This window comes from Coffea eugenioides, chromosome 5 (assembly GCF_003713205.1).
Source record: "Coffea eugenioides isolate CCC68of chromosome 5, Ceug_1.0, whole genome shotgun sequence".
NCBI lineage: Eukaryota > Viridiplantae > Streptophyta > Magnoliopsida > Gentianales > Rubiaceae > Coffea > Coffea eugenioides.
In genome coordinates this window covers 35969192-35978952 of record NC_040039.1, presented here as the reverse complement: position 1 = coordinate 35978952, position 9761 = coordinate 35969192, and positions in this window count along the sequence as shown.

The window sequence follows — 9761 nt, the reverse complement described above, 5'->3', positions numbered from 1 at the left end:
TTTGCTTCCAAGACAAAACCAAACGCACAGCTTATTGTTCAAGCTCGGATTTCAAACCCAAACACACAACTTTAATCTAGACCCAAACTTCATACTCACCACCATCCAATCAGGTAGAAAATTTAGAAATATTTCATGCCAAATTCTGGAAAATCATGCAAACATGTAAAGGAAAAGAAAACAAAAGGCTGCTGCAATCTCTTTGCGATTTCTACACCATTTCAGTCGAGATTTCATCATGCAAACGAGTTCACCAAACCCAGATTTTAACTATCAATTATCAACTAAATCAAACCCAAGATTTAAATGTACAAACAAAGTGATGAAACCGACTTGTAAGCTGTTGCCGAATGGAACATTAAACTAATGCAGCAAAAATGATGTGAGAAACGTTTCTGCAATTTTCTTATTCAGCCTTCAGCAACTAAACAAAGCCCAACACACAACTTGTTTTCCAGTTCAGATTTCAAACCCAAGCACAAGGCTTTAAACTAGGCAGCAAGCCATCATCCAAACAAATAGAAAAAAAAACTGAGCAAAATCCAGTGCAAACAAAAATAAAATACGTTCAGCAAGTTGAAAAATCTGGAACATATAAAACTGATTTGGCAAGTTGAAATGCATTTTCCAGCAAGTGCTTGGGCATGATTCAAATACTTTTTGACCCAAAGACATGAACTCAACACTAAACTTTCCACTTCTTCCCTTCCACACAGAATTAAGCATGCAAGCTCAGAAAACAGCCATGGAAAGAAACAGTAAGAAGAAAAATGCAGCAATTTTTTATTTGCGTGCAAACACTCCAACAAGCTCTACCAATATGTCATTTACAGACCAAATGCAAGGAATTTGCCCCCCATTACCATCGAATGTCCCCAAACATGAACTTTCTTATAGACGCAAGCAAAGCCAATGAACAAAACAGGAGCAATGAAGCGCAGCTTTTCTTATTTCAGACAAGACTTCCGGATATCATCTTAACAGTAATCGCATGCATGACCCTCTTAAAATATTCTAGAGTGAAATCAACAAGTGTGGAATATTTTACAGCTTGTCAAACTTTAAATGCAACAATTTGGAATCCCAAAATTCCCAAAGAAAACTGGAAAAATTCTTTCTCCCTTCCTCGGATAAATTGAAACATTTCCAGCAGCTATGTGTCAACAATTTTGGCCAAATTTGCCCACAGTTCAAATGGTTTACTACTGAATGTCATACAAGACTTAAAACAACATTTTTCATGCATTTCCAAGCATTATTTTCCAGAGAAAAATTCCCAAAAACAGCTGCAAATTCCAGTTTCACTCCCTCGGCAAATCACATAAATTTTCCAGCACTTGGTTGGTCTTAAATCCGAATTTACCTCGGTTGAATCATTGTGTTAAGTACCCAAAACTAACATGCAAGGCTACTTAATGAAATTACTATCATTTCTAGTTCAGATCAAGTTCGGACAGCAACTATAAACATCCACAAATCCAGAAATTCATTCGGCTATTCTCGGATGATCTTGCATGCAGCAGATTTTCTTGTTCATTTTTATTTCTTGCTTAACCGAGCTAATGAGCTGCATGCAAAGCTTAATCATCTTGTCTTAAGTTAGTTAATCACATTTATAAGCTCAGATTGCCTCAGGGAAACAAAATTAAAGCTGCATTTCCATTTCAGTTTCTCGGCAAACCCATTCCTTCCAAATCAGATTTTTCTAATGCTTTGTTTTCATCATCCGGAAGCATAAACTTCACATGCAAGCTCTTAAACAGCTTCATCTACCCATAATTAGCTAGCCTAAGTCTAGAATTTACCTCAGCTGGAAGCTCAGCTCACGCAACAAGAAGCTGCAATGTTTCTTTCTCGGCTAACTCTCGGACAGCACAGGAATGCAGCCCGCCAACTCCCTCTCTTGCTCAAGCTTGCACGCGGAATGGAATGGAGGATGATCGCAGATGGTTGAGGTTGAAGAAAGGAATGGAAGCTCTAGGCAGTGAGGAAGAGGATGATAAAACTCACGCGGTTATCTCTCACACTCACTCGCGAACAATTTAAGAAAGCAACTTGCGCAACTTCCTCCCTTGCTCAAGCTTTTGATCAGACAGGAAAATGGGAAGCTCGGCTCTTCACTCTCGGTCGATAATAACAAGGCAAAGAGAGAATGTTGTTGTTGTTTTAGGTGTGATAGTGGAGTGGAGATGGGGTGCTGAAATGAAGATGAATCGCGGATGGAGGAGGTTGAGTGTTTTTAGAGGGGAAAGGAAATGTGATCCGGCAGAAATGGAATTGTGATTTTTTGAATTTTTTGAATTTTTTGAAATTAATTAAATAAAACTGATAATAAAAATAGATAACAAACAACAAAAACAACAAAAAAAAATAATTTAATTAACATTGGATAGAAACTAAATAAACTAGAATCAACAAAGCACAATTTTCCATTTTTCATCAATTTCCTCTTCTTTTTTTTTCACAAATTTTACGTTAAAACTTAAAACTAAAACTAAAACTAAAACGTGAACAAAATTAATATGACAAATAATTAGCAAATAAAAGACAAATAAAAAAGGTAACAACTAAAATGCAGACAATCTAAAACAAAAATCATGAATTAGATGCAACATACAAATTATTTAAAAATTTGGTGTCTACAGTTTGCCCCTCTTTGTTTGAGTTTTGAAAAAACTTGAGACAAAGAAGTAGACACCAAATACTTACCTGTGTTATTCGGCTGCAAAATGATTTGAACGGACAGGAATTTTAAAAACGGGACTGACCCGAACACAGGAATTTAAAACGGGACTGACCCGAACAGGAATTTAAAACGGGACTGACCCGAACGGAATTTAAAACGGGACTGGCCCGAACAGGAATTTAAAACGGGACCGAACAAGGAATTTAAAACGAAACTTCACTGGGGAAGTTTAAACAGTGAATTGAGTTTTTTTTTTTTTTTTTTTTTTTTTTTTTTTTTTTTTTTACCTGAGAATAGTTCAACTTTTGTACCAAGAGGGAAATTTGGATTTCTGTGACTGAAACGATAGCTGATGTTGTTTCTTATGATCGAGTCTTGCAAATAACATCGATCCTTGTTTACTGGGAAGCTTTGTCTGACATCGGTTTAGGTGCCAAAAAGAGAGTGGCTGCTTTTGTTTGTAAATGCAACATTCCTGCAAGAAAAGAAGAAATAATGGGCTTGCCACCATTATTTGATCCGGTTTGCCTTGAGAGTCGTGTAAACATGAGTCTTATGATGCTTTTATTTCGGCTCGGCGGCGTCTGCCTTAAACCTTTCAATTTCTGAGACTGATAAAATGCAGATTTACCACGTCACCCAATCCAGGTGGTAGCTTTGTTGTATGTTACTCCCTGTAACTGATGATTGAATCCCCTATCTTTGCACAAACCTCAGGGTTTATCATTCATTTGAATTTAATGGTGAAAGAATGATGCATGAAAATTAGTCATATAAAAATCAATGTATATGCAAGATGATTTCCTATGTTAGGCAAAGATGAGCATGCAAAAGAATGTAGACAATCATAAGCATTCATACACAAATAATTTGAGAATAACCAAGAGGTTTATAAAGATACATTTTGCAAAAGAATATTTGTAAAGAACAAATACAAATTTAACCAACGAATATCATATTCAAAACTTTGGATATTTTCTCTTCGGAATCCGATATTGGCAGAAGTATCACAAATATGAGGAAAACCCCAAATGAACCAGGTCACCGGCTGTTCCTTCTTGAGCTTGTCTGTTGAGAAAACCTACCTTGGCGCCCTTTCGGGTTTTCACCAAGGTTGCCCCCACCCCTTTTGTTGTTTTTCTTTTCTCTTTTCCTTTTTCTTTTCTTTCTTTTTTCTTTTCCTTTTTCCTTTTTTTTCTTTTCTTTTTCTTTTTCTTTTTCTTTCGAGGTGCCCCTTCGGGTTTTCACCTAAAGAAGAATGAAATATCTCGACCATGATCGACTCAGAAACATGAATTAAAGATTTCTGGCATCAGTAAAATGTACTTCCCTTGTAAAATTAGGCGAAGACATTACGGACATCACCTGCCAGTTGATTAACAAATTTTCTTATAGAAATGCAGCAAGTGACGAAAACCAGGACTTTGGGCTTTTGTAATGAGGTCAGGTGGGGTGTTTTTCAAGAAAGGTTGAGGCTTGAAAGCAGATTTGATACGAGGGGTGAAATAACTTGAGATTGCACCCTTTTGAGAACAACTCCGAAACTGAGGAAAATTTGCCCCAGTTTGATCAGATTTTCTCTCTTTGCATTTTTCATTGTATTTTCCTCACTTTTTGCATTTTTCTTTGAAAACTAAATTTGCCCCAGTGTAGGTTTTTTTTTTTTCGAAACAAATTTGCCCCAGTGTGGGGTTTGCAATTCTCAAGGGTTATCAAACGAGATTTGTCAATTCTGATGGCTCAAAGGGGACAAGTAGAGATAAAATGTTTTTTAGTGTAAAAGAAGATGGCCTGACTTGCATTTCGCCATTTGCATGAATTTCTAAAGAAAATTTGCATGATCAAATGAAAAACTTTTTGCACATATCTGAGTTGATGGGTTGAGGGAAAACCCGTCCATCCATTTCCGCCAAAATAAGAGCTCCGCCAGGTAATACCTTTTGGATAATGAACGGCCCTTGCCAATTTGGAGCGAACTTGCCTTTAGCTTCATCTTGCATTGACAAAATTCGCTTCAGTACCTTATCACCTTCTTCAAATGCCCGTCGATGGACTTTTTTGTTGTAAGCTCGGGCCACACGTTTTTGATAGCATTGCCCATGACAGATAGCATTGAATCGCTTCTCATCTATCAAAGTCAATTGCTCATGGCGCTGCTTGATCCAATCGGCCTCCTCCAATTTAGCTTCCATAAGGATTCGTAGCGACGGAATTTCAACCTCAGCTGGTAATACAGCTTCCATCCCATACATAAGTGAATATGGCGTTGCCCCAGTCGATGTCCGAATAGAAGTCCGGTACGCATCAATGCATAAGGCAACTTTTCATGCCAATCGCGATGCTTTTCTGTCATTTTGCGGATAATTTTCTTCAGATTCTTATTTGCGGCTTCTACAGCTCCATTCATCTGAGGCCTATAAATGGCAGAATTGCGGTGTTTGATTTTGAACTGCTCACATAGTCCATCTACCATGTCATTGTTCAGATTCTTGGCATTGTCCGTGATAAGCGTTTCGGGTACTCCAAAGCGACAGATGATGTGATCTCTCAGGAAATTGGCCACTACCTTCTTCGTGACATGTTTGAATGACTCTGTTTCAACCCATTTGGTAAAGTACTCGATCGCCACCAATATAAATCGATGTCCATTTGAAGCGGGAGGATCGATTGTACCAATCACGTCCATACCCTACATTGAACAGGGCCATGGGGCGGTCATGCTATGCAGTTCAGTGGGTGGAGCGCGTATAATGTCACCGTGCATTTGGCATTTTATACATCTTCGGACAAAATCTATACAATCATGCTCCATAGTAAGCCAGAAGTATCCGGTTCTCATGATTTTCTTCGCTAGCAAATGGCCATTCATGTGAGGTCCACAAACGCCACTATGCACTTCCTTCATCATATATTGAGCTTCATCTTCATCAATGCACCTTAAAAGGTTCAAATCCAAAGTTCTTTTGTACAACACTTCTCCATTTAAGAAAAATTCTGAAGCCATTCTACGCAGAAAATTCTTGTCTTTTGTACCAGCATGTAGAGGGTAAGACCCTGTTTTGAGAAACTCCTTGAGATCAGTATACCACGGAACATTATCGGAGGACTTGTCTACAACCCAACAGTGGGCAGGTTTGTCTTGAAGTTGAATCGGAATTGGCTCGATCCTCAATTCATCAGGATATCGGGTCATAGAAGCTAAAGTGGCCAAAGCATCGGCAAATGCGTTCCGGGCACGTGGAAGATGTCTGAACTCCAAATTTCGAAATTGCTTGGCCAGAGTAAGCAGACTGCAATGGTAGGGCAGAATTTTTGAATCTTTGGTTATCCACTGTTTCAAGGTTAGATGCACAAGCAAATCTGAATCGCTGAAAGCTATCAACTCTTTGATTTCCATTTCCAAAGCCATTTTGAGACAAAAAATGCAAGCTTCATATTCAGCCATGTTGTTTGTGCAGACAAATTGCAATTTGGCAGCGGCAGGGTAATGTTTCCCTTCGGGTGAAACCAGAACAGCTCCAATTCCAACTCCGAGGGAATTCGAAGCTCCATCGAAGAAAAGCCTCCATTCAGGGCTTTGTTCACTTATATCATCTGTAGCGCCTACGAATAAAACTTTCTCATCAGGGAAATACGTATGAAGTGGCTGATAATCATCATCCCTTGGATTTTCCGCCAAATGATCCGCTATAGCTTGCCCCTTGACCGCCTTTTGTGAAGTGAAAACAATATCAAACTCTGAGAGAATTATCTGCCATTTGGCCAGGCGTCCGGTTAACATCGGTTTCTCCAAAAGATACTTCAAAGGATCAGATCGGGAAATAAGATAAATGGTATGGCTCAACAGGTAGTGTCTCAATTTTTGGGATGCCCAGGCCAATGCACAACAGCTTTTCTCAATGAATGAATAATTAGCCTCATACTGCGTGAACTTCTTGCTTAGATAGTAAATGGCTTGTTCTTTCCTTCCAAAGTCATCGTGCTGACCTAGAACACACCCTACTGCTCCATCGAGTACAGACAAGTACATGATCAATGGTCGGCCCGATTTGGGCGGCACTAAGACTGGTGGATGCAACAAATAATCTTTAATCTTGTCGAAAGCCTGCTGGCACTCCTCATTCCAATACAACGGTACATTCTTTCTTAATAATTTGATCTTCCCTAAGAAGCTTTTCACGTCCTTCTGAGTTTTCGGCACTGGCATATCTCGAATTGCTTTGATTTTCACTGGATCTATTTCTATGCCCTTCTTGCTAACAATGAATCCCAACAGCTTACCCGCAGGTGCTCCAAAGGCGCATTTCGCAGGATTTAACTTCAAATTGTACTTCCGCAATCTTTCGAATAATTTCTTCAAATCAACCAAATGGTCCTCTGCCCTCTTAGACTTGATTATGATGTCATCCACGTAAACCTCCATCTCCCGGTGGATCATATCATGAAATAGGGTTGTCATGGTCCTCTGATACGTTGCTCCAGCATTCTTTAAACCGAAAGGCATGACTCAGTAGCAAAAGGTACCCCAAGGGGTAATGAAAGCAGTTTTCTCCCTATCCTCTTCTGCCATCAAAATTTGGTGGTAGCCAGCAAAACAATCACAAAAGGATTCAATCTCATGTCCGGCAGTATTGTCTAAGAGAATGTGAATGTTTGGTAGAGGGAAATCATCTTTAGGACTGGCTTTATTAAGGTCTCTATAATCAACGCAAACTCGCACCTCTCCATTCTTTTTTGGAACAGGGACTGGATTCGAAAGCCAAATTGGGTAATGGGAAACAATGATAATGTTGGTTTTGAGTTGTTTTTCAATTTGCTCTTTTATTTTGAGGCTCATATCTGGTTTGAATTTTCTGGGTTTTTGCTTTACGGGTGGAAAAGAAGGGTCTGTGGGTAACCTATGCACTACCACGTCAGTTGAAATGCCAGTCATATCATCATAGGACCACGCAAATACATCCTGGAACATGGTCAAGAATTCAAGCATCTCATTTTTCTGTCTTTCACTCAAATGAATACTAATTTGCACCTCCTTAACTTCATCCTCAGTGCCAATGTTAACCTTTTCTGTTTCTTCCAGGTTCGGTTTTGGTTTTTCCTCATATTGTTCAAGGTCCTTTGCAAAAGAATCGAATACCTCCTCATTATCACTCTCGCTTTGGAGTTCGGATTCACAGACCTCCAAGTCATGAGTGATATAGAGATTGCCGTTATTGAATTCCAGAATTGTGATATCCAAAGGATCAAATAATTTTATTTTTAGCCATCTGAAAGAATTAACGAATGTGGCATAATAAGCAGATAAGCATACAACAAACAAATGAACAAGCAATATAAATATAAACAAGCGAATAAACAACACAACATGACAAGAAAAACTTGTGCACTTTCTATAAAGCCTTTGATTGAAAGCAAATGGAAATGAAAACTTAACAATATTTACATGTGCAAATGTTAGTCAAAAGTAAAATTGTTTTCATTGGCTATTTACAGATGCAAAAGTATTTTCATGAATTCACATGAATGATAAACCCCTTTCAGTTTACCGAAACTCCTTTCGAATGGGCAGAGCCTCGGCTGTCCAGTTGGGAATTGATCCATCGAGGATGTCAGGAAATTCAGCTTCGCTCGGAACACTATCTTCAAATGTTGCCCCAACGAACAATTGGGCCAAACTTGCTTCAATTTCGTCAACTGGGTTGATTTCTGACATGATCACCTCGGCTGGTCGTGGGAAAGTATATTGCAGGGGTGGAATGTCAAGAGCCCTTTGCCTTCCTTCCTTCTCCGCTTTCTTGCGCTCCTTCATCTCTCTAATGTCCTTAGCAGTTGGTCGGAAACCCAAACCAAACGAATCATTTTTCTCCACAATCTCCACTGGCTTTAAAATTCCTTGCAGATCTCGTCCCAGCCCTTTGTCAAATTCATAGCCTCCGCGGATCATCTCCTTAGCCATCATGACACTGGCCCTTGATAGAGCTTGCTCCTCCTTTGTTATCCAACTGACGGAGACAATATCAGATGTGCTATGAGGGGTCACTGTGGAGCTTCGGCTACCCTCTTCTTTGGATTCAGAATCGGTGATTACAAGGCAATCCTCTTCGGCAAATATAGTTATCAGCTTGTCATTTACTACAAATTTCAGCAATTGATGCAATGAAGAAGGCACCGCCCCAGACTTGTGAATCCATGGCCTGCCAAGCAAAACGTTGTAAACACTAGGAAAGTGCATGACTTGGCAGGTTATTTGAAACTGGGCGGGCCCCATTTCAACTACTAAATCAATTTCTCCTATTGGCTCTCTTTGCGCTCCATCAAAACCTCGGACTATGGTCCCTGAAGGCCTCAGCTTGACGTCTTGCAATCCTAGCTTTTCCAAGGTGCTCCAGGGACAGATATTAAGAGCGGATCCATTGTCAATCAATACCTTCGGCAGCATTTTTCCGTTGCACCTCACAACTATGTACATGGCCTTGTTATGTCCAATGCCTTCCGCCGGCAATTCCTCGTCAGAGAAAGTGATTTGTTTGGTGAATAATACGTTCCCAACCACATGTGAGAAATTATCAACTGAAATGTCCTTAGGGATTTGAGCTTTGGTCAACACCTCGATCAGCGCGTCCCTATGCCTATCTGAAGAAAAGAGTAAATCTAACATGGATATCTGGGCAGGCGACTTGCTCAGCTTTTCAACTACATTGTACTCACTTCTCTGAAGTCTCTTAAGGAAATCCAAGGCTTCTCTCTCGGTGATTGTTGGTTTAACGGGCGGCTCGGAGTTATTTGCTTGAATCGGAATGGTAGCTTCAAATGGACTTGCAACCTTCCCCGATCTGGTGACTGCTGACACTTCTTCCTTTTTAGCAATTGACTTTTCCCCAATCTGTACGTCAGGTTCATCATAATTCCATGGCACTTGTTGCATGCTTAAAACAGGCTCTTGCTGCGGGAATTCAATAACCACCGGCTCCAAAGCCTCACTCTCGGCTGGCGTGAGATCCAAAATAAAGGGCTTTTTGTCCTCTTCAAGTGGCAATTCTATGACAAAGGGTTGGTCTGTGACCCCAAACACTTC